Here is a 25,992-nt window from a genome sequence, read left to right on the forward strand (position 1 = left end):
CCCCAAGAATATGTTATGAAATTGATGGTGCATCTTGTGCTGATTCATTAATTCAACAAACATTTTTTGAGCACCTGCTGTGTACTGGGCTCGATGCTAGGCACTTGGGCCATATCTCACAGCCTTTGAAGACCTGTATCTCATGACAGTTTCAAAATTTATCAACTGCTAGGCAAATTCAAAGCAGCTGGAGAATATTGCTTCTAAAATCTGGATTCAAAATCTGTTGACTTCTTGATTTGGATTTTTACATGCATATTAAAGTGACTTTTAAAAATCTTACAATAATGTCATTCTAAATAAAGTGAGGTTTTGGAGCTGAGACGCAATGAACACATTACAGTGTGTGCTGTGGTAATGTAGAGCCACTATCCACACAGATGGTATTAATTTTCATTTCCTGTGAAGCTGAATCAACATGTTGTGGCTAATGTCTACATAATTTAATGTATTGAATAAAATGTACCATTTCTCTCTACTGGGGGATAAAAGGTCTTACTTGACTGTGGTACCTTGTGCTCTGAAAGCCACAACAGACATGTTTAACAATCCTTAGTTATTAAAAATCAACCTAAGAAAATCTTTCCTGTTTCTTAAAAAAAAACATAATTTTTCTTTAACTCTTTTTTTTTTTAATATCAGAGTAGAAGAAAGGAAAGGCAAGTGTTAATAGAATTTTCTCTTAGGCTAACGTGTTTTGCAGATAAAATTCCATTATGGTGCCAACATCATAAGATAGCCACAAAATGCCTGGAAGGATATACAGCAAGAATCAACAAGCTAAGGCATCAGTACCAAATGGGATGCTCTGCTCCTCAGGGTCCATGGCAGGGCTAAGAGGGGCCCTCCCTTCCTGTGCCCCTCATCGGCCTCCCTCCTGGGTGACCAGGGCTCTCATCTGACTCTCTGACTGTCTGAAGCCACTCACTGCAGCACCTCCCATGTCAATCTCCTATGTTACAGTCTCTGCATTTATTAAAACGGAGACAATTATCCTCAGTCTGCCAACCTCACAAGATTTTTGTGGGAAATCAGATTAAATAACTTATGTGAAAACACTCATAAAATTGTAAAGTGTAATACAAATGTACATCATACTTTAAATGGTATTATGGTTTTCTTATTATCACTCAGTGTTTGGAGCATCTTGCTCCAAAATTACCTGCTCCCCTGACCATCAAAACTACGAGTCCTTTGAATCTGATTGGTCAGTGATTCAGTTTTCTGGCTGCAGAACCTTACAATAATGTGTGAATGAATGACAGTTTTTAAAAGGACATCAGAATTGATAAAATGTGATGGGAGAAAGCAGTTTTTGTATATTGGTATGTTGGCCATTTTATCACCATCAAACAAACAGTGGTTAACAACCACTAAAAGAATTTTGATTTTGCCCACTCATTTTCTTCTTCAGATCTCCCCAGAGAAGTGTCTTTCCTTGCTATTAGGTGATTCAAAATTGGGAGAAGAGGGAGGACTGAAAGGAGGAGAGGCTCTTTGTCTATGGGGCAGGAGTTTAAGGTGAGTCAAATAACTGACTGAGTAGGTGTGAAAGCAAAGAGGGTTTAAGAAGTGTTGCTAAAGGCTATGTGTCCTCTTCAGAGGGTTGGTTAAGTATAAGTAAGGAGACTGAGCATATTAGATTTTTTTCAACTTCCAGGCTTTGACTGCTATACTGCTGTAAGACTGGACCACATGTGTCATAGCTTCATATCAACATTATTTAACACTGAACTAATGCCAGGTAATATATGTAATCACTTTTCATACATTATCCTATTTAATATTTACTCTCATCCTGCAAAACATGCTACTGCACCCAGTTTTATACATGAGGAAAACCCAGGCTTGAAGTTAGAGCCTACCACAGTAACACAACTAGGATGTTTCAAAGCCAGGACTTGAATTTCAGAGACTGACCTCTCAATCACTCACTGTACAATTTCATGCAAACCAGTACCCCTCCCCCATTGGTAGATTGTACAGGAGAAAGGACTTTGATCAGCTGTGATGAGGGATAGTAGGGGAGAAGAGTGGAGTCTTTAGTTTCCCTTCTCTAATCAAGTTGGTGCCTCAAGTTCAGGAAAGCAGAGTTGGAACAGCCCTCATTTGTGTAGGTTAGTGACAACTTTGCTATTTATTGTTAAAGAAGCTGAATAATGGTGTACCAGATGGTACACAGAAATAGCTTTTGAAATAACATTCAAAAAGAATACAAGAGCCAACACCTACATTCCCTACAAGCAAAAAAGGAAGCTGCCTACATGAAATTAAGTTATTTGACTACACTTAAAGTAGAGGCGATATTGAACTCAATTTGGAAGAGGTGAGTCCAGTCTCAAAATGCAGGGCCATGATCCAAAGGAACCAGAATAGTTGAGAAAACTGTTTATTGGTGGTCGGAGCTTTGAAACTACAGATGATAGCTTAAGAGAACATTTTGAGAAATGGGGCACACTTACAGATTATGTGGTGATGAGAGACCCCCAAACAAAACGTTCCAGGGGCTTTGGTTTTGTGACTAACTCTTGTGTTGAAGAGGTGGATGCAGCAATGTGTGCTCAACCACGCAAGGTTGATGCCCATCTAACAGTGAAGAAAATTTTTGTTGGTGGTATTAAAGAAGATACAGGGAAGCAGCTGCATATCACAGGGAGATCAGCTCGGTGCTTTGTGACCACCTAGAGGGGTGGGATAGGGAGGGTGGGAGGGAGACGCAAGAGGGAGGAGATATGAGGATATATGTATACATATAGCTGATTGACTTTGTTATACCTCAGAAACTAACACAACATTGTAAAGCAATTACACTCCAATAAAGATGTTAAAAAAAAAGATACAGAAGAATATAATTTGAGAAACTACTTTGAAAAGTATGGCAAGATTGAAACCATAGAAGTTATGGAAGACAGGCAGAGTGGAAAAAAGAGAAGATTTTCTTTTGTAACTTTTGATGATCATGATACAGTTGATAAAATTATTATTCAGAAGTACCGCACTATTAATGGGGATAAGTGTAAAGTGAAAAAGGCCCCTTTCTAAACAAGGAATGCAGTCTGTTGGATCACAGAGAGGTCGTGGGGGTGGATCTGGCAAATTTATGTGTGGTGGAGGAAACTTTGGAGGTGGTGGAGGTAACTTTGGCCATGGTGGAAACTTTGGTGGAAAGGAGGCTGGTGGTGGTAGACCTGGATATGGAAACCAAGGTGGTGGATATGGAGGCAGTGGTGGAGGATATGATGGTTACAATGAAGGAGGAAGTTTTGGAGGTAACTATGGTGGTGTTGGGAACTATAATGATTTTGGAAATTATAGTGGGCAACAGCAATCAAATTATGGACCCATAAAGGGGGACAGTTTTGGTGGAAGAAGTTTGGGCAGTCCCTATGGTGGTGGTTATGGATCTGGTGGTGGAAGTGGTGGATGGTAGCAGAAGGTTCTAAAAACTCAGAAGAAAAGGGCTACATTTCTTAGCAGGAGAGAGAGCAAGGAGTTGTCAAGAAAACTACAGGTTACTTTGAGACAGTCGTCCCCAAAGCATTAGAGCAACTGTAAAAATCTGCCACAGAAGGAATGATGATCCATAGTTAGAAACGGTACTGCAGCTTAACAGGAAACCCTTCTTGTTCAGGACTGTCACAGACACAGTTTGCAAAAAGTGCAGCTATTTATTAATGCAATGTAGTGTCAATTAGATGTACATTCCTGAGGTCTTTTATCTGTTGTAGCTTTGTCATTTTCTTTTCATTATATCAGGTATATTGCCCTGTAAAAAATTAAGGAATTTTTAACTTTTCAAAACAATAAAAATAAAGTAAGGGCATTCCCTGTTACAGATATCTTTGTAACTGGCAGATTAATTCATAACTAATCCCAAATTTAGACATTATGATCAATCAAATCTACAGCCATATCTAGATGTTTCTGCTTTAACAACAATGGAAGGAAATTCTTTTATTTTTTGAAATTTGTAATTAAATAAATTAATACACAGAATTATGTCATGGGTAAACTATAAACAAAATTACCAGATACTTATCTGATTTATAGATAGTCTGCTAGGCTTAAGTTGATTCTATTGTGTTTGGATTCCTAACGATATCTAGTACACTGGCTTACCTACATAGATGACTATTGAATTAAAGAATGAACATGGACAGCTAACAGATTGCAATACCTATATTTCTTCAGTAGAATATGATTCTTGGTTAACCACTAATGCCGTTTTGCAAGGGACAGCTAAATTCTAGCCCTCAGTGGCTAGGCTCAAATGATAGACTAAATGTCCAAAGAAAACCTTCTAGTACAACACAAGTTAATATGCTAAATAAAACATTTAAAATGTTTAAAATCTATAGCAAAGCTGTTGAGAAGTAAAGGATTCCTTCAGAGGCCAGAAATAAGAAAATAAGAGCCAACAGAGCCAACAGTGCTTGTTCAAACACTGGAGGCAACTTTTGCCCTACTGGTACTTGCTGAGGCTTTCTGGCTGAGAGCTGAGCTTCCCAGCCAGTGTGAAAATCCTGTCAACCCTTGGGGTGATCAGCTGGACTTGGGGCAGCTACAGCTTCCACTAGGCTAATCACCTCCATCCAGATACGGCCTCTTCCAGGACTGAGGAGGACTGCTCAGGCACAGTGAGTGGGTGGGCTCACAGTCCTTCCAGAGGACAAGCCCTATAATGTCAGCTGCCCCTCAGCACTGCCTGAACTCACTGAGTACAGCCCAACAGGAGCTCTACAACCTGACATCAACTCCGTCAGCCAACTGCAGATGGACCATCGTGGACAGCAGTTCAGCCTGTGGAACTGTTGTAGGAGGTCATGATCCTGGTGCCCAAGGAGCCCCACCAAGACGCAGCTACTTGAGAGTTTTGAAGCTGGGAAACTAGGCAGGGTCTTCTAGAATACAAAGCTCCATGAGGTGCATCTCATCCATCTTTACTCATGGAGGGTGTTTTAGTTTCCCAGGGCAGCCATGACACATGATCACAAACTGAGTGGCTGAAAACAACAGAAACTTATTCTCTCACAGTCCTGGAGGCTGGAAGTCTGAAATCAGTTGGCAGGACCATGTTCCCTCTGAAGCCTCTAGGAAAAGACTCCTTCCTTGCCTCTTCCTAGTTTCTGGTGGCTCCCAGCAATCCTTAGCATACTTTGACTTGTAACTACATTATTCTAATCTCTGCCTGCATAGTCATATGGCCTTCTTCTCCGTGCATCTGTGTCTCTCTGTGTCCTCTCTTCTTGTCAGGACACCAGTCATTGGATTTAGTGCCCACCCTAATCCAGTATGACCTCATCTTAATTAGTTGCATCTGCAAAGACCCTAGGTCCAAATAAGTTCACATAATGATGTTCCTGGTGGGCATGGACTTTCAGGGGGAGCACTTATTCAACCCACTACAGAATATATTTCTGTCTATCTGTGGCTGATGTGCCCTTTTAGCGACATATCACTAGTATCTTTTCAAAGTGACTGCTATGATAATGCCTGAGCAGTTTACAAATTAGAGAAACGTTCAGTTGAATTGCATATAGCCATTTCAGGCAAAAAGGAAATATGATTAAACAATTTGAAAATATTTTGTTTAGAAATTTTCTATTTACTATCTTAATGTAAGGTATAATGTATAATCTTAGTGTATACAATTTAACAACCCACATATCCATCAATAAGAGAATAGATATAAAAATTGAGATCAAACAATAGATTAAATACAACAATAAAAATAAACAAAACACAGCTTTAGATGACAACACAGGTTAATCTCAAAGCCATAATGTTGAGCAAAAAAGGGCAGGTCACAGAAGCATACACGTAGATGTGATTCAGTTCATATGAAGTTCAGAAGCTCATGGAATTAAGTGATTTATTATTTAAGGATACATACATATGTGGTATAACCATAAAGAAAAGCAAGGGAATTAATACAACAGTATTCAGGATAGTGGTTACCTCCGAAAGGCAAGAGGTGATAGGATTAGGAAGGGACCCATGACATAGGGAAATTCAGAGGTATTGTTATGTTCTATTTCTCAAACTGGGTGGAGGGTACATTGCTGTTCATTTTATTATTTTTTACTGTACATTTACATTATATGCACTCTTCCATGTATGTTTCAGAATGTAAAAGCCAACCTAAGGAAGGGCGTCATGCATCCAGTGAGAGCTTTGTGTTTATTTTTTTTTAATATCCTCCATAGCTGATTCAACATAGAGAGTGTCTTGATATTATTTATGAGAATAAAGGATAAATATAAGTGAAAATAGAATCATGAGAGTTTACTGACACCATGACTCTGGGATTTAGAGAAGTCCCACTAAATCCAGTTACCATCTCTTTGAGATGCTGAGCAGTGGCTGCCAACTAGAAATAGCACAAGGAAATTAATGGAGGGGGGGCGGTGGGACTTCAGAGGGATTAGCCAAAGGTATGTTGCACCACTTCCTGTTATTCACTGCACAAGTCCAGAACTTCTCGAGCTTCGCCCTATCAGTTGCCCAAGTTGTCCATTGTTGGAAGAGTGGGGCAGAATAGCCAAAGACAGAGAAAGACCAGTTTGAAGGGAAACTATCCACAGCACCTTTAAAAATAACTCTGGTCAAAACTTGCAACCAATAGATAAATAAGTCCTGGAGATCTAACGTACAGTATAGTGAACATAGACAACAATATTGTATTATAATAATCAAACTTGCTAAGAGACTAGATCTTAATTATTCCCACCACAAAAAAAGAAATAATAATTGTGTGACCTGATAGAGGTGCCAACTGATGCTACAATGGCAATCATATTACAATCTATAATCATATTATTTGTATCAAATCAACATATTGTACACCTTAAACTTATACAATGTTATATGTCAAATATCTTTCAATTAAATAAACAAAACTCTAGTCAGACTAGCACAGAGGGTCAGAGTCAAAGGAATCTATTGTTCCTTCTCTTGGTGTCAGGCTTCCTTATGGGGTGGGGGAGGCAGGTGTGGGAGAATTATTAAAAAAAAAAAGTTATATCTCAAAATAATTCATGTTGTCTAACAAAACAGTGAAGATAAATTAAAAACATCTATCTGCCTACCAACAATGCTGTTACCACAGACTCACCCCCCAGCCAATCTCCATAGCCCTATTATACACATTTATTAATTTCATGCAACTGGTAGCAATTCACGATAGTGACATGAAAAAATCTGGTACCAGAGTAGAAACGTATGCTCACAAACCTTATTTAAAATCAAACTTTCTCATAGCTTGGTTTCCATTCAGCTCAACCTAATTTCTCTCAGGACCTGGGCCAGCAATCATACTAATTTGCATGACCACCACTGTTTAAACAGCCCCCTTAGTTTTCGATGAATGACCTTCTGTGTACTATCAGACTTTTGATGCATAAATCAACTACCCTTATTCTCGTAGGCCTGGGGCAAGGGTGGAGAAGACTGACTGTAGCTACAAAGCTGCATAACTAAAAGACAAAGGCAGTAAAAGCAACCCTCCAAAAAGGAAAACAAAACTAGTGAAATGAGGCATACAGTAGGCCCTACTCAAAGCAAGAATATGTGCATGCAACTTTTTTTTTTTTTTTTTTTTTTTTTTTTTTTTGCGGTACACGGGCCTCTCACTGTTGTGGCCTCTCCCGTTGCGGAGCACAGGCTCCGGACGTGCAGGCTCAGCAGCCATGGCTCACGGGCCCAGCCACTCCGCGGCATGTGGGATCTTCCCGGACCGGGGCACGAACCCGTGTCCCCTGCATCGGCAGGCGGACTCTCAACCACTGCGCCACCAGGGAAGCCCTGCATGCAACTTTTTGATTGAGCTGCTGTAGCTAGGCAGCAATATTTTTGTCTGTAGTTGGGCTACCACCCTTTCCAGCCTGATACCATTGTCCTAAAGGTCAGTAATCATTTATTTATGCTGATTGAAAAGGAGTCTCAAAGGCAAAAAGGTAGCTGTACTTGAGCAATTTACATTCTAAGGGGGAAAACATGAGACAAACCAAAGGCAGTGTGAGAGCCTTCCAGCCACTCACAGCCTTGGCAACTTAAAACATTAAGTATTTTTACTAAGGACCTACTGTATAGCAAAGAGAACTCTACTCAGTACTCTATACAGTGAATATGGAATTGGGTGGAGAAATGGAATCCACATGTATGGAGAGCATTATATATGAGTATGTAGAGGATGTCAAATATTTTACCTTCTCCTGTCAAATTTTCTAACTGCATTTCATTTAACCACCACTAAGAGAGGTTCTCCTTGCTGAGTTTTAAGAAATCTAGTGAAGAGTTGCCTTATCAACTTCTAGGGAGTGGAAACATTCAGAACTCATGCTGTCAGAGCAAAATAACTATTATGTTTCCTCCATAAAGCTAAATTAAATTATTAAGTCAGCAATTTTCAAATCGTGGACTCTGAAGACCCAGGGCTCTAAAAGGCATCAGTGGGGAATCCTTAAAAAGCACACACAGTAATCATATAAGACATTTAAATTAGAACAGCCTCTGTTTCTCCAACACAACTCTACAGTAAGAAACTTTAAGAAGTTTCTTCCTTAAAACAAGAAACAAAAACACAACAACTAAATCTAAGGCAAAAGGATACCATAACTTGAGAGTGTGTAATGGATTAGGCAGTGACTCCACAGGATCCTGTCCTAGGAGTAAATGGTACTTATATCAGACTTGCTTTCAAAAATAATTGGGGGAAAGGGTAAAGATAATGAAAGGTTTGAGTCTACTTAGTGTTGGCTACATCTCAAGTGCTGTATGTTTTGCTATATAGTCTCTCAGATTGCAAGGCCACTTTCAATTCCAAATAGCATTTCCTCTAGATTCAGAAAAGTAGACCTGCTTCTTCCATAGTCTGTGTCTGAGCCCTGAGAAGATTGACAATCACCATAAAATATTACTAAAAATATTTTAGATTTGGCAAATTTAACCACATTTTTGCCTTCTGAACAGTTTCTCTGAATTTAAATCTGAGGACATTTCAAGGAAAATTTAATTTTCACCTCTCTGATTAACTTGCACTTCATTTCTCATAATATTTTCTAAGATCTACTTTATAGCCAAAAAGAGAAATCAGCCTTTGGGTCTGTGAACGAGTAAACCATATTTTCCACAAAATAAGTGAACTAAAGTTAATTAAATGGTAACATGTTTTCAAACTCAAAACTCTTATAGAATTGATACTTTGCAAACCCTTACACTCATTCAGCTCATTTAAAGATCACCTATAGTGTACAAAGCCTTACACTACATAGTGGGTTGGTATAGAAAAATGAACAAAAAAATTGCCCTTGCTTTCACAAAGCTTCCTACCTCCTGGGGAAGGCCAGTGATACCAAACTAAAACAAAATGTAATAAATATGAAGGAAATGGGATTCAAAAAGTACAATAGGAGGTGCAAAGTATGAAACTGCCAATCACAATTGGGAGTGCCAATTTACAAGGACGGTTTCTTGGAGAAAATACCAATCTATTTGGGCCTCAAAGGATGTGTGGAGTTTTAACAGTAAAACAGGGAATGAAAGGCATCGCATGCAGTGACTAACATGACCAAAAACAAAGTGTGAGAATATATTTTGTACTGGAGGATGTAAAAAAATCTATTGGTGTGGCAGGAGTGAAGCTTACTTGGCCAAGAGGAAGATGTGGTAATAAAAATGTTGAAGTGGTAGTTTGGACCAGATTATAAAAGACCTTGAATGCCTTGCTGAGGAATTCGAACTTTTTAATTTAAATAATAGAATCATAGATGAAGATGGTGGAGTAGGAGGACATGGAGCTCCCTCCCACCACAAACACATCAAAAATACATCTACATGTGGAATAATTCTCCCAGAAAACTAACCGGAAACCATCAGAAGAACTAAACAATCAAAGCTGCAAGAAAGATCTTCATGTAACTGGGTAGGACAGAAAAGAGGCATCGGGTCGGGAGCTGCACCCCAGGGAAGGGTCTGTAAGGAAGAGAAGGTTCACATGGGTGGACCCTCACCCTGGGGCGCCAACACGTCAAGCCACAATCTGGACATCACAGTCTTGGGATCCTGTGTGGAGGAGACAAGCCCCCGTGGCTGCTGGGAGAATCACTGGGACAGACAGAAGGGCTGGTGAAGCCTAGACTCCACTTGTGAGGAGTGTGTGCATGCTGGCTTGCCGACAATCAAGGCAGAGAGAGCCTTGCACAGACAGCAGCCGACTCACTGCACATCCCAGTCTGAACAGGGTGAACACCCGAGGCCCACTCACTCCACACCACAGCCTGCTGTAAGATCTGGGCCAACTGAGAGCCCTGGGAAAAGACGCAGTCTAGTCATGCAGAGACAGACCAGGGGTTCTGGACTGTGATCTGGGTGGGGCAGCAGTGGCCAGTGTCAGTGCCCACAGGAGCACACAGCGGTTCCTCTCCCAGCAACAGTACCCCGGCTCCACCCGCCCACTCCACGCTGCAGCTTAGTGCTGGATCTGGGGAAAATAGGTGTTGGGTCAAAACTGCCACAGAGGCAGCCTAGATCTCTGGCAGAAGCACAGCCACCTCAATTGCTACAGCCACAGCGCCTCAACCCCCAGCCCCAGCCTACTCCACACCACAGCTTTGCACCAGATCTGGGACAGGCACAACAGAGGAAGGGATGCAACCTTGGGCTGCTTCTGAACAGAGCCACAGACGCCTACACAAGCAGTGCATAGGTTCTCTGTGAGCTCAAGGGCCTCACATGCTACAGCAATCGCCTCCTTTGGGGCAGAGCATGCACTCAAGGGCAACAGAGCCTGATCAAGCCAACCCTCAGGGCTTCGTTCCAACAACTGGGGAGCAGACCCTGCCCCTGACAGGGCCACAACAGCCAAGGAGCAGGGAGCAAGTCCCGTCTCACACCCTGCTGAGGCTCTAGACCCTCCCTATCAAGGGAATAACAGCACACGCTGAGAAAAGAGCCAAAGTAGGATAAACTGACTCTTTTGATGTGTACTCAAAGGGATGTATAGGAGGGCAGGGGCAGAAGTCTAGAATGAGTCTTAGGCCTCTCCATGGCCATTATGTAAGATAGAAACAACCAGAGATTAGCAGAATTGAAGGAAAACATCACGACTTAGATTTGGAGCACTTGAGTTCCAGGTGCTAGGTAGATATCCATGGAGGAATGGCAAAAATACAGTTGATGAGCGGGTCTACTCCTCAGAAAAAAGACCAAAATAGAGCCATAGGTTTGGACAGGGCAAGGTTAAGGTATATGGGCATGATAACTAGACTAAAGTTTGGTGCACCTCTTTATTTTTTTTTAACATGACTATTTTCTTCCAGGTTTATTGAGATACAATTGACATGTAGCATTGTGTAAATTTAAGGTGTACAACGTGACAATTTGATATACAGACAGACTGTGAAATAATTACCACAATATGATTAGTTAACACATCCATCACTTCACATAGTTAACTTCTTTTCTGGTGCACCTGTTTGGACTGATATTCTTTCAATACCTGGTTGTATTAGTTTGCTGGAGCTGCCATGACAAAGTACTACAGACTGGGTGCCTTAAAAAAATAGAAATTTATTTTCTCACAGTTCTGGAGACTAGAAGTCCAAGATTAAGGTGTCAACTGTTTTGATGCCTTCTGAGGCTTCTCCCCTTGGTTTGTAGATGGCCAACTTCCCCCTGTGTCTGAATACTGTCTTTCCTCTGTACATTTCTGTGTCCAAACTTATTCTTCTTAATAAGGGCAGCAGTAATATTGGATTAGGACTCACCTTAATGACATCATTTTAACTTAATTGCCTCTTTAAAGATCCTATCTCCAAATATATCACATTCTGAGGTACTAGGATTAGGACTTCAACATAGGCATTTTTTGGCGGGGGTGGGGGAGTGGGGGGAGGACATAATTCAGCCCATAGTCAGTATTATTGAAAGGAGAGATGGAGCACTGTGTAGGAAAGGGTGGAGAAGGAAAATCACAGGTGACAAATCAGTAATTCAGCTTATCTTTTTGTTGTATACCTTGCTCAGCAAAACAGAAGTACTAAAGATCACCCCTCACCCTCTCTACATGGTAGTTTAAAATCATCTGTTGGTAATTGAGCATGATGGATAGTGTGAAGATCATAATATACTGAATCTGACATATATGTATATGACTATAAGGCACATGAACTGTCTACCAGATATTCAGGCACACTACACAGCCAGAAAAATAAAAGCAACACACAAACAGACCAATGGAATAAAATGCAGAGCCTAGAAACACATTTGCATAAATGGGAAGTTGATATATGATAAAGGTGGCATCACCAGGGCTTCCCTGGTGGCGCAGTGGTTGAGGGTCCGCCTGCCGATGCAGGGGACACGGGTTCGTGCCCCGGTCTGGGAAGATCCCACATGCTTCGGAGCCGCTGGGCCCGTGAGCCATGGCCGCTAAGCCTGCGCCTCTGGAGCCTGTGCTCCGCAACAGGAGAGGCCACAACAGTGAGAGGCCCGCGTACCGCAAAAAAAAAAAAAAAAAGGTGGCATCACAAATCAGTGATGATTTTTAGGAAGGTTCATGGTAAACTGGCTTATTCTATGGAGAAAAAATGAATCTATATGATATACAGAAGTGAATTCTAGATGGTTTATAAAACTTACCTGTGAAAGGTAATACTGTATAGTTAACAGAAGAAAATGTTGGCTCTTTGCAGCCAGCACAGATTGATGGGCATTTCTGGAGACAACTGGATTAGTCCTGTTTTAAACTACCATTAAACCTCATGTGTGTGCTGTGCTTGCTGCTGGGACTCTGACCGAGGCAGTAATTGGTACCAGATATGGGGGCGTGACAAATAGATCCTCAAAATGGGATTCTGGGATTGAGTTGCTCCTATTTGAAGAGTGCACAGAATGCCAGAGGAATAGAAAACACCTGTAATCCACAGCATAGCATCAGGGTCACTCAAATTATCACCAATTGTGGCCTTGAGTGAAGATAGAGACCAAGGCGCTGTCAGGTAGCGGCTGTGGTAATATTAGTGATTACCAAGATGTTGGAGGTGGGGTGGGGGAATGACTACTTACAGCTGCTCTGGAGAGTGTATGTAAAGAAAAAGATAAACATAAAGTCTTCAATTTCCAACCCAAGGCAGTTGTAGAGAACCAGAAAGCCTCTATGGTGCCATATAATTTCCTCATCTCATATAGCTGAAAGGCAGACTTGGCTGAGAATCAGGCCAGGGCTTGACTGTAAGAGTTGGAATTGCTATTTCATTTAAATACACCAGGCACCAGGTCTCTTTTGCTAACATGGGAGACTAGTTGGGAAGGAGTAGGGCTCTCATGATCGGGGTGGGATATTTGGACAAACACAGGCAATAGCTTTAAATACCCACTTATCTCTGTATCATTCTCACAGGGACCTTGATTGAATTGGTATCCCACAAAACATCACCCCAGTCCATTTTCTGGGGACAGTATACTAATTGGATCTGATGAGTGGGAAAAGGCAAGGATCTCAAAGCCTTAATAAGATATGTGTGCCAGAGAGGGGACGTAAAGAAAGTTCACAGGTCTGCCCCATGGGGAAGTTTCTGTGAGTTCAGTGTTCTGGAGCATATTGGGATATTTTTTCTAAAGAAGAGACATACTGATGCACCTTGAGCCTTTCTCTATGAAGATAAAGGTACAAACAACACCTGGTGGACCTTCTTGGACTTTAGAGGCAACATATATTTGTGTTACTCTGATACTAATAACAAAACAGAAAGAAAAGTATAAATGCATAAACATTAAAAAGGGTGATGGTGGACAGGATATGTGTTTAACCCATTTGTAGACTGATAATAATAACCAGAAAATTTGCTACATTCTCTATTGGTTGGTTAGTTGTTATACATTTGTGTATAGTCCTCAGGATGAACTTAAGTATGTACACCTGTGTGTGTGTGAGCGCGCGAGCGCGCGCGCGCTAGAGAGAGAGAGAGAGAGAGAGAGAGAAAGAAAGAATGACAGAATGTATTTTTTAGGTAAATTATTTCAAAATACTGAAACTTTCAGTACATTGATCTCCCTGAATTGAGCCTTCCTTAGGTGCTTTAAGACCTTGCTATTTGAAGTGAGGTCCTCAATCACAGGGGTCAGCATCACCTGGGAACTTTAAATGGCGACTCTGAGGCCTACCTAGGGTCTCAGAATCAGAATTCTGCGCCCAGTCTTAGGCCCACCCAGACTGGATCAGAATCTGCATTCTAACAAAACCGCCCGGTGATTTTTATACAAACTAAAAACTTAGAAGCCTCACCCTAAAGTATGTGTTTATTTTGGAAAATGCATCAGACATTGGGGAAGCCTGGGTTGCATCCTCACTAGCTTCAGGGGTACTGGTATCATATAAGAAATTTCCACTTGTCACTTTAAGCAAAGCCTTGGGCCTTCAGCTGTGTGCTTTTCCATGAAACCTTTGGACTAAAAGAAAAGGAAAACTGAATGAGAACCCTTGATAACTACTCCAGATACTATTCATAGGTTTATCATCTTTGCAGTTTGTCTCCAAAAGATTCTAGTTCTCCACAAAACTCTTGTCTTTTCTTGTCTCAAAACACATATATTAGGCTGAAAGCCCACCCAGAAAGTATTTGCAGATCAAGTGCCTTTGGGTCTTCACATGTTGTCTTTGTCTACAGCTCTCTTTCCACAACCCCTCCTTGCTCTTCTGCTGGCTAACTCCTACTAGAGCCTCTGGTCCCAGTCTTATCTTCTGAGGACTATTCCCTGACCTCCCCTCCTCACCCCACCCCACCCCATCGCACCCTCAGCACTCAGCTAGCAGCCCTTCCTGGGAACCTCCAGGTCATGCTTCTATTCTAGAATGGGGCACACTGAAGTGAAATTGCCTAAAAGCTCTGTGAGGGTGAGATGGCAATCTCTGTGTAACTACAGCACATACACCTACGCTGTCGCTTCTCAGGTGCCTATTTTACTTGCTAGGTGAAGGAATGATACATACAGGAAAATCTGTACCCAAGACCACATAGCTGGGATTAGAGCCAAGTTCTGACTAAGCCTCCAAACCCCGTGGGTACTACCCCACGGTGCCTCTAGGTAACCTCCTAAATAACCAGAGTAAAAGGATTTCAAAGCAGAGATTGTGACATATAATCATCATGTTTATTTTACGCAGAAAGTGCATATTTTTACATATGTAATCATGTTAGCATCACCATGCAGAGCTCCAGTACTGCCAAGTAAAGAGTAGTGAGAAATACATTAGGAAGAAAAGCTGTCCTTAGAATAAAATAGTTGTAAGGAAATGATTATCAGACACAATAAGTGCTTTGAAAGAAAATTCAAATATATATTGTAGTCTTCCTTTATTGCAAAAAAAAGTAGTCTAATTTTCACTCTCTTCAGTCACTTAAATTCTTAAATTTATTTTCAGAAATGAGTGATTGTTTAGTTGTGACAGTTGTGACACTTGATCCCTTAAGAGTTCTTCCATTTTCTGTTTGAATTTGTTAATTATGGTAGCCTGAAGGCTGAAAATTATTTCTCTCTTACCCTGGCACACCTTTCTTTTCTTTCCTTCTCTCTCTCCCTTTTTTTTAAGTATAAATGAAACTCTAACCCAGTTAGTTCTTCTTGGTCTAATTGCCAGACTTTCCAGTAATCACATCTGAGTTTTTTCCAACATGTGGGCAATTTTCATTATTTCGATCCAGCAGTGACCTTTGGAATTCCGGAATCATTTTCCCTCCCCTTCCTGGTGCCCCCAGGAGACTTAGAAGCACAAACACCTGAGGTACCTCTGGGCATCTTCACATCTGTTGGCATAGAAGATGAAGGCCACTGTGTGGTAGATTTTCAACAACAGGTGTTGAGCTTGGGGAAGAGTTCCTTGGTTTTTGAGGGCTGGGCAGAAGCAGTACTTGATCCTTAGTTTCCAGGCTCTTTGGAAACACTTAGAAAACAAAGTTAATCTGTTTATACAAAGCTCACATTGAGAAACCACAGTATGCAATTGCTAAGCAAAAGTAGGCAGGTTTTTGGTTTCAAAGTTCTACATTTTGTATCAATTTTCTATGCAGAGCAACTCAGTCTTTCTGTCTGGGGTTATGCCTCCTTGATGCATGTTGAATCCATGAAATATTATGTTTTCAAGGAGTACCTTTTTGTTCTTATGCCCAGTTTTCAACAGTGCATACAAAGTTGAAATTTTTTCCAAGATGAATTAGCCCAGTGGAAGTTTTTCACTAGGAACAATGCAAAAGAGTGAATACCATCTATATTATCTGCCTTATGAAAGTCTCTGGAATCACTGCTTTTCTTTGTTCACTGGTAGTAAAGACTCTAAAGTACAGAAACAATAGAAACACTGTGTTTAACTCAAAATATCACTGAAATCCCATTTTAGGAAAATCTGTTTCTTGCAGATTTTCTCTGAAAAGTACAAAGTGTCGCTTGGTGTGCAGTTATCTGCCAGTGTAAATGGTATAAATGGATGATTACTTAAACACGGCTTCTTTTAGAAGAGAGTTCGAGGACTTCACAAAAGCACCAAGTTGTGCTTGCCATCCAAGTGAGCCTCTTGAAGGTAAATAATTTGACTTAAAGGATTGTTAGAAACTTTTGTTATCTCCTTATCTGGGCAATAATTACTATATCTCTAATCTGCTTTTTTAAGATCGGTTGGGGTTTGATTCCTTCCAAATATCTTAAAATCAGGAATTATTTAATGGGAATGGAAAGGTAGCTGAGCGTGTCAAAGATAAGTGGTCATCTTTATCTAAACACCAAGTATTACCTTTCCTATCCTGTAGCATGAAGCTGACCACAATCTGCCTCTGAGGCCTTGCAGTAAATGTGTTTTAAATATCCCATAGATTTGGAATTTTGGAGCAATGTTCATCTCAGAACATCACGTTCAGAAGAGCCTAATGATCTTGAAGAGATGAGTTCCAACTCAGATATTCTGTAGTACTATAATCAGTCAGGTAGTCCTTTCATTGGGCACCACCAGATCCTTTTGCAGAGTATGAGCTTTCACTGACTTCCAAGTAGTGAAACAATCTTTGTCCTGTTGGGTTACCCTTTTAAGATAGGCTTCTGATGCCTGTGGACTAAACATTCCTCTTACAGTACCACATTCTTGCTTCTGCTTTCAAGTATGCAAGTGCCTACGTACTGCTCATTCTCAAGTTTATATCAGATTTCAGTAGGCATTTGCCTCGGAGGTTTTGCAGACCTTTGTGATCGGACTTATTTTTCTCACTTAGTGAAAATTTGCTGTTAATAGACCAAAGTGTCAGAAAATTCAGAGTATTTTATTCCTCTTAGTCGGGGTTTAGCTCACCCTGCCAGCTACCAAGCAAGGACATTCCACTGCTGGAGAGGTAGACCAGGTAGGAATGTGGGTGTCTTAGCAGAAATCCAACCCCACTAGAGGAAAAAAAAATTCAAAGGAAGTGTCCTGGTGATGGGTCCATGGTCCAAAGACAAAGACCATGCCATAGACATGTAGGCAAGCCAATCCAAGAGCCATAATTGCATCTTCCAGTTGGCATTCAGATGGAACCATGTATTTACAAATTGTTTCCCAAATATTTTTCTTAGCTTTGATTCACCATTGTTTTGTCAGGAGTGCTCCTTTCTATTTCACAGAAGGGGAAAGTTGCACCAAGAGAGATTACCAGACTGGCATAAGATAGTTTATCCCCTCTGTCAGTTCAATGTCGACATGAGTTTTCTCCTCTTTCCTAACCTAACTGAGCCAAATGGCCTTTACTTCTCTGTTATTCCCACTGTTGCTGGATCTTTGTAATAAAAGTGAATCTGTTTCAACTAAGGGTGTAATTCCAGACCTACTGGCAGGCCTGAGGCAGAAGAAATAACAAAGACCTACTAATGATGAGGGAAATTACTAGAATTTCCATGGAATAGAGGTATCACTAACAAATAACACATCTTGCCTCAAGGAGTCAAGAGACTACTAGATTCCTTTTATTATTTTAATTTTTTACTATAATAATTCATCATCAGTTACCTACTAGCAGAGAGTACATTTACTTTTACTCAAAATATCACCATCCCCAACTTTGCAAAAATAACCTTTTCAGAGTAAAAAACACTGGCAGTATTTTCCAAAGATGGCCATCCCAATATCTCTGTTCCCACAAGATCTTCTAAACCTTACCACTCCCATTTCAAGAAGTGGAATCTAATTATCCTCTTTCCTTGTAACCAATGAAATGTGGTAGAAGTCTGTGTGACTCTGAACCTAGGTCCGAAAAAAAAACTGTTATATCTTCCACCTTGTTGGACGGAACACTCATACTGAGTCCTAAGCAACCATGTACACAGTCGGACTGCCATTCGGCCACCATACTGTGAGGAAGCCTAACTTAGCCCACCAGGAGAGGCCACATGGAGGAGCCCTGACACTATGTGAAGACAATAGATAGATGGAGAGATGGGAAGATAAGAGAGATAGATAGGAAGAGATATGCCAGGCCAGCCAGCAACTGCTCCAGACCATTATTTCAGCACCAACTACTAGTTATTTATAACCGTGTAAAAGACTGCAAGCTAGATCCACCTAGCTGAGCCCATCCCAAGTTTGTGACCCACAGAAACTATGAGATTATGTTATGATTGTTGTTGTTTTAAGCCACTGACTTCCTGGGGTGATTTGTTATGCAGCAATAATAACCAAAACAGATACCATTCTATAAAGAAGAAGAGACTGCCTATGAATTTATTTCTCTGAGACTTCTGTAATCACCAAGATAGGAATTGAAGGGATGATGGACTAACCACCATCCATAACACTCACTTCCTTTTGCTCCTTTAACTAGAATTAGTTTCATAGAAAAATTGGGAGGTAATATGGCTTAATAACCTACACACACATCTTACAGCACCAGGTTTTGCCAGCTTATACTCATCTGACAGCATTGTCTTCAAGGTAGGCAATGCCTTTCTGGATCTAGAACTAATTTAAATTATACTATGTACACTCCCTCCATCCCTAGAAATTCTGTCACTCTCTGGATGCAAGAACAAAATAGCATCATGTCATCTCTCAATAGTTAGCAATAAGCTTTGCCAAATATTTTTCTTGTTGCCCTTGTCTTACTTATTTTGAAATGTATTTATTTTTATGTAAAGCTGAAAGTATTGACACATGCTGTACCTTTCCTTTAGAAAAAGTGCATTTGCTTGACATGGCACCTGTGCGCGTACAGCTGACGTGTTCTACTGGTGCAAACGGATAATTTCTACATTTCACAGATCCTGCCTTCTCACTAATTTGGCAAAGTGGGTGTTTGGGATTGCTTCTTTTTATTTATTTTATTTTTTTATTTTTATTTTTTGGCACTTTGCAAAGCTTGAGTGTAAGGAGAGAGAGGAAATAATACCAAGCTGATTTTGAAAAAGCAAACCTGCAAAGAATCTGCTGTTAGATATTCTGCTGTGCTGGGTGGTTGTGCTCTAATTAAGTGTTATAAGTTAGAGACATCCAGGTTTATGGCAACTAAAATTACAGCCAGTAACTTTTACTTTTGCATTTTTCATGAAAACAATGAGAAATTGCTCTAGCACATGAACAGTCGGTCATGCCCTTAATAAAAGGTAGATGAGAGTGAGTGTTATCTACTTGAATATCACATTTATTTTAAACATCAAGTAGGCAACTCCATGGTTAAGAAGTGTAATGTTTCTCTGAATCATAAAAATGAAAAACTATGGCCCACTTCATTTTAACTAATTCATCCAAAGAGCTCTGGGAGTAGGAAGAAATTTTATCTTGTAGAAAATGGGAATTCTAAACACTGGTCACCTGCTTTAGAACATGACCACATGATTTTTTTGGTTACTTGATCACTTATTATTATGGGCTTTCTATAGGTTTTTATGATGATTATTATTCATAGTTCTTAAATAAAAATACCTCCATAGTTCTTGAATTTTCCCCATTTATGTTATTTGTGTCCTTTCAAAGCAGCTTAGTAATTTGTGTGTACTTAATACTCTTTCCTAGGTAATGAATGCATAACCTCTATACCAAGTAGGGCCTTATTCATCTCCTCTTTTGAAAACACTATCAGTAAAAACTACCCACATTCAATCTGCCTATGGTTTTGGCAGAGCTTGAAAACGTTATGACTCCAAGATACACCATTAGCTTAATATCTGATCTCATTAAGCTATGTTGCTTTCTAAGCATAATGTAAACAAAGTAGAATTATTAACAACTTCCCTGAGTCATACGGTATAATTTATTTTTATAGCAGCTAGTTGTTAAATGAGGATATGTCTTTACATAGCACTTATGTTTCATTGTGTCCTCTGTCTTAACTGTTCATGAAAAAAACAGTTCTGCTTTCAAACACATGAAAGAAGTAAGGAAAAGAACTGTAAAGTAAAAAACCTTATTTTACTTTCACATTTCCAATAGTATGAACAGATTTTTTAAAAATCCACAAGGCTGTATTTTAAAAAGGTGCTCTCCATTAATTTACTGTGTTTCTTATTTGGCATTAAATAGAAAACTAATTCAAAATTAAATTTCAACTCTATAAAATATATCATGATTACATATATATTTATTGCAAATTTCTACTTAGATAACGCTTTTAGAATATCAGTATTAGCAACTGAGCTTAGGACTTGGATTATTAATTTACTTTCTTTCCCCAACCAAGCAAAATGAAAACCAACTCTTGTGGATGTAACCAATTTTGACTTAGGTTTTCTATAGCAAACTACTCCTGAGTTTGTCGTTTTACACCACTGGACTTTTCATTAACAGAACTTAAACTGGAGACAGTTCTGTGCTATGCCAAACAAAATGAGGCCCATTATGAACAGAAAATGTACCCCTCCCTTTTCGTTTTATTGCTTTCACTTAGAGAGTGATTAAAAGTAAACAAAAACTTCAAAAAATCGACAATAAAGAGTTCTTCATTTGGAGAGCATGCTTTGTTGTTGACTTGGATGAAAAAGGACCTCTAAAAATATGTTATATCATTTGGCCAGGTTTATATATACTATAACTATAGATATAGATGTCTAAAATTTTCTGCAGACTTTGATTTCAGACTACATGCGGACTATAAGAAATTATGGAACTTAGCTTCCCTATGGTGACTTCAAGCAGGCTACACCTATTCAGGAGTAGGCACTCCAGTACCACGTGAGAGCTAGCACAATTCAGGAGAACGAGACTATGGAGCATTCAGTGAGGGACACTTGACTCGCTTTACATCATGCAATAAACAATAAATTAATATTCACAAAACAAGCAATGCCCAGGGAGGACTAAAAACACCTCCCTTGCCTCTTTTATGACATTTCCGATAACGTTACTTGGATAGTGCCTTCCAGACAAAGACATTTTGGCAATGGTTACACTGGGACTGTTTAAACAGAGCCATTTTTCAGCAACTAATTGCATTTCTTAGAGCAATATGAGTTGCCACCCACCCAGCACAAACCCCACTAAAAGCTTTCTTAGATTCCAAATAGGAAGTCACAGTCCTCAACCATCTGAACTTTGTGTTGTTGTATAACACCTACATTAACAACTTTGTTCCTGATATTATGACAATGAATGAAGCACACCTCTTATTTAACAAGATGAAAATCTTGAGATGAACAGTTGATTTCCCATTTACCTCCACGTTTCCATGAATATGTAACTAGCATTGCTATTTTTCTAAAATAAGGAATAGTTAATACAGAAATTTTATGCAAAGTTCTTTCAGAAACTGGTTCCCCCCACCATCCCACCGCAAAAGGTTCCCTGAGTTGCTGCCTTCTGTCCATTTTAAAAGCTGAGTTTGGCACCAAAAACGTTTAAGAAAATGACAGAAAAATAGCGTCATCAGCAACTTCAAAGTAAGGCCATAAAATTCAGAATTTGTTGCTAAAAATCTTCCAGGTCTAAACCACACATGGAGATATTTTTCCCCTCATTTCTCAAAGCAAAAAAAGCTGTGTTGAGGATCGCCCAGGTTTATTAATTTTGCAATTGATTATACTGATTGCATGAAGATTTCCATCTAAAAATATGGCAGTTATGCAGCACTAAAAATATGGCAGTTATGCAGGTTACTCATTTAAGCGAATAAGTAACTACAGGTTTTTTAAGTAGCAGACACTTAAAACTCAGGGAGTCATTTGCCCCCTTCTTTCACCTGCTTGAAATTTCTATTCATCATTTTGAATAAGAGAGTGGGGGAGGGAGGCAATGCATGTTAACTGGTAACAATCAAGACCCTTCGATGCAACAATTCAAAAATCTAAAATGATGATCTGTGGGAGCTTTACAGATAATTAAAATACAACATTGTCTTAATAAAGTACCTCCACGTAATTAAATAGAGCCTCATCCCCAGAAGGAGGAACGAAAAAATCCTCTAGGGGCTGAAAGGCCTTCAAAGACTCCAAAGGCCTTCTGAGGCTCAGCCAGAGCTTCCTCCCACCAGTACACTTCTCCTTCAGTGCCTCCAGTGGTTCTCAACAGGAAAGGGGGACTGGGCATTTTCAGTTGTCCCAACTGAAAATGAGGGGGTGCTCATGGCATTTAGTGCCAGGGGCCAGGGATGCCAAACAGGCGCACGAAAAAAAGATTGCTCCACCCCAAAAGCCCTGACTCCTTATCAAAAGAAGACCTTTTGTATTTGCTTTCATCTGCCCAGAATGCTCTTAGCTCTCACAACAAATTTGGTGAAGGGATGAATGAAATCTCCCTTGGATGCTAATTTTAACTGAATAAACAGAACCTATTATCATCACAGTATGATGCAGAGTTTCTCAAACTGGCCTGATGTCCCACTGACACTTAAGTTCCATGAGGGCAGAGGTTCTTGCCTGTTTTGTTTGCTGATGGAGCCCTAGCACCTAGAATGTGACTGATATATATTACATGTTTAATAAATACATGTTCAAAAATGATTGAGTCAAAAGGATCCAGTGGGATGACTCATAAAAACACAAATAATTGGGCTCAGCTTAGACCTGCTGAATGAGAAACTCCAGGGATCAAGCCAAATGGATCTGGGACAATGCCTTGCTCTACCACTTAATTGCATGGCACCATAAGCAAGGCACCTCATCTCTCTGAGTCTGATTCATTCATTAAACAGATAGTTTAGGATGCCTACTGTGTTTCAGCTTTGTGCTACTGCTGTGGATATACTGATGGGCAAAACAATATAGCCCTTGCCTTCATGGAGTTCTTGGGTCCTTATCTTTAAAATAGGAATAAATAATACCAATGCCTAGGGTTAATGTGCAAGTCAAATGAGATAAAAATGTAAATTCAAAATTTAACACCAAAGCCTTAGTATGGAATTTGTTTCTTTACTGATGTCCTGTTTACATGTCAACAAAAGAAAAATCACCCCCACTGGGCACACAGCAAAGCTTTCTGAAAACAGTCTTTAACGTGTCTCTTACCCAAGCACCACCCTGTGTCAGAAGCCACCCAACTCTACTGTCAGTCAAGAAATCAGACCAGTGAGATATCCGTGTTATGAAACCTTTTGTCTTTTTCGCATTTTAAGTTTTCATTATTCAGGACTCCACATTTCAACTGAAGTGTGAAATTAGTACTTAATTGTCATTATCAACATTAATCATGGTGCTTTTTATTTGTAGAGTGCACTCAGATACATCTCATACAATCGTAACAACTCATTTAAGATAGGCAGAGTTGATTTTATCTCATTTTATAGATGCTCAAAAAGTTGATGCTCTTTTGCCCACGGCATTATACTGGGAAGGAAAAGCCTAGATCATGCACAGGTCTTCCTTCTGTTAGACTCTTAAAGAAAGTTACTCAGAGCAGAACAAATTCCTCTAAAGCCTTCCCTCTTAGTAGTATGATCCATGAACCAACAGGATCAGTATCACCTGGGAGTTTGTCAGAAATTCAGGATCTCAGGTTCCATCTCATCCAGTGGAATCAAAATTTGCCTTTTCACCAGACCACCCAGGTGATTTGTATGCATGTTAAAGTTTGAGATGCACCCTTCTAGGAAAAATAACTGTTTTACGTGGAGCACACGTTGAATCATTTAATAACCCTTGGAATTCTTAACATGCTGAACTCAGCTTGTGACTAATACGTTGTATAATACCAGCTGATAAATAATCATTTTTCATGAGTAATCTGTAAATGGATGAGTGAATGAATGAGTGCCTAAATACCACAATGAATTTTATAGTGTCTTCATTTTTTCTTGCAAAAGTACAATAAATCATCAGGATGAATGTTCATTTTCCTGCTGTCAGTCATCTACTCACTCTTGAGTCCTCCAAGATGGTCCCTGGCTGGAGAGTTTGAAAATCCAAAATTTCATTTCTACAGTATGCATTCGAACACCTAATTACTTCCTTAAAACTCTGCATGTAGGATCAACTACCTTCTTATAGCCACTAGCAAGGCTTGAGAACCAGAGGCTGAAGGAACACTTGGACGTAAAAATAATTTATTTAGCAAATTTTTTTTGTACCTCTCCTCGTGTAAGGCACAGATTAGGCCCAGAGAAGACATGGAGAATTTTAGCTCCTTCCTTAGTAGCACTGTGTGGGAATCAAAGATGAAATGGTATTGTCATTAACAAACTGACATTCTAAAATTTGAATAGTTGTATTATAAGGTACAATGTGATAAATTCCACCAGAAAAGAAAAGATCAAGCACCCTGGTCATTTAGAGGAAGGGGAGGCTGCCCATGCTCTGTGCAGGAGTTAGGAGGGCAAGCAGTTTTCAACAGGAAATGTGTTATTGAGCAGTATCCCTGCAAGCTGAGATGGATGGAGTTCAGGTGAGGCCCCAGGCCTAAGGAACAGCAGCTGAGTCTAATTGTCAGGAAGGAGGCTCAGTGACCACGGTATGAGCGTGTCTGGGGGAGAGGTGATTCCAAGGAGCTTTGATGGTAACAACTAAGGCTGTGTCTGGACCCCTAGACCCTAACTCTAGAAGTGCAGTTGACTCTTGCAAAGCCTCCTTCCACCACTGAGAGCTGCTGCTCTCATCCCTGCCTTGGTGAGGATTGGTTTGGGAACTGGAGCAGTTTGGATCCCCCCAGCGCTGATGGGGGAGATGCTAGAGGAGCAAAAGCAAGATGAAGGAGCAGGGAAGTCGAGCTGATCTTACATTCCTAGTCAATGTGCACTTTCTAGAATGTAAATTCTCTAAGTCTCCTGCCTACAAAAGATCTTTAGAAAGCTGACCTTTGCCAAAGTCCTAGTAGAGCTACACACACAGAGGGTGTTGAAAAAACATCAGGTGGGAATGGCTCACAGTGTCAAGCAGCTGGCCCTCCTTTGTGCCTCCTCTGCTCAGGTATTAAAATATGCGGCCAGACTAGAGGGACTTTCGTGTGATGGACCATCATTTAAGCTTGGCTGCAGTATCCTCACACTAGATGCTCCTCATGCTCCTGGAAACTGAGATAGACATAGGAAGGATAAATAGGAAAATCTGAACTAATTCCTGTAGGTTTTCCATATATTTGATTTTTAGCTTGTTCTTTAGGAAGTAGGGTTTGTGGAGTTTTTTTATTTTATTTTATTTTTTTTATATGAGCAGGCTGTGTGACTTCTTCTTGCATATCTTTTTCACACACACCAGAAAAATAATAGATTCTGGATACTGTGTGTTTCTGTATATTATTTGGGTTTTTTCTGCTAGGCTCACCTGTCACTATTACTATCCATACAACTATTTCATAACACTCAGAAAGGAGCAGAAGGACATACCTAATAATTTCCCTGCCCTCCCTTACCTTTCCACCCAATTCCATGCTGGGCAGCCTCTTTTAGATGGGAAAACCGTATACATCTAGGCAAAGAAATCATCACTAACAGAAACATCTTTAAATTGGTTCTTCTCGGGTTTGATTTCTTGAAAGAGAAAATGGAAAAGTTAACACTGAAGACCTCAGGTGACTGAGATTTCTGGAGGCCACAGGAACAAATTCAATTATGCTCTGCAGTCTCT

The 25,992-nt window shown here is 40.1% G+C and overlaps 1 long non-coding RNA gene and 1 pseudogene across 2 annotated transcripts in view; both read left to right on the plus strand.

Annotated features, from left to right (window-relative positions):
• Positions 1–25,992, plus strand: part of LOC113618399 (uncharacterized) — a 217,640-nt gene that overhangs the window by 160,209 nt on the left and 31,439 nt on the right. For both annotated transcript variants that reach the window (XR_003432003.1, XR_003432002.1), the window contains exon 4: positions 1,415–1,521. This is a non-coding gene — a long non-coding RNA (uncharacterized LOC113618399). The remainder of the gene's footprint in view (positions 1–1,414; positions 1,522–25,992) is intronic.
• On the plus strand, positions 2,344–3,483 carry LOC113618396 (heterogeneous nuclear ribonucleoprotein A3-like; annotated as a pseudogene).

Source organism: Aethalodelphis obliquidens, unplaced genomic scaffold, assembly GCF_003676395.1.
Source record: "Aethalodelphis obliquidens isolate GAN/ISIS:26980383/991018 unplaced genomic scaffold, ASM367639v1 scaffold5, whole genome shotgun sequence".
NCBI lineage: Eukaryota > Metazoa > Chordata > Mammalia > Artiodactyla > Delphinidae > Aethalodelphis > Aethalodelphis obliquidens.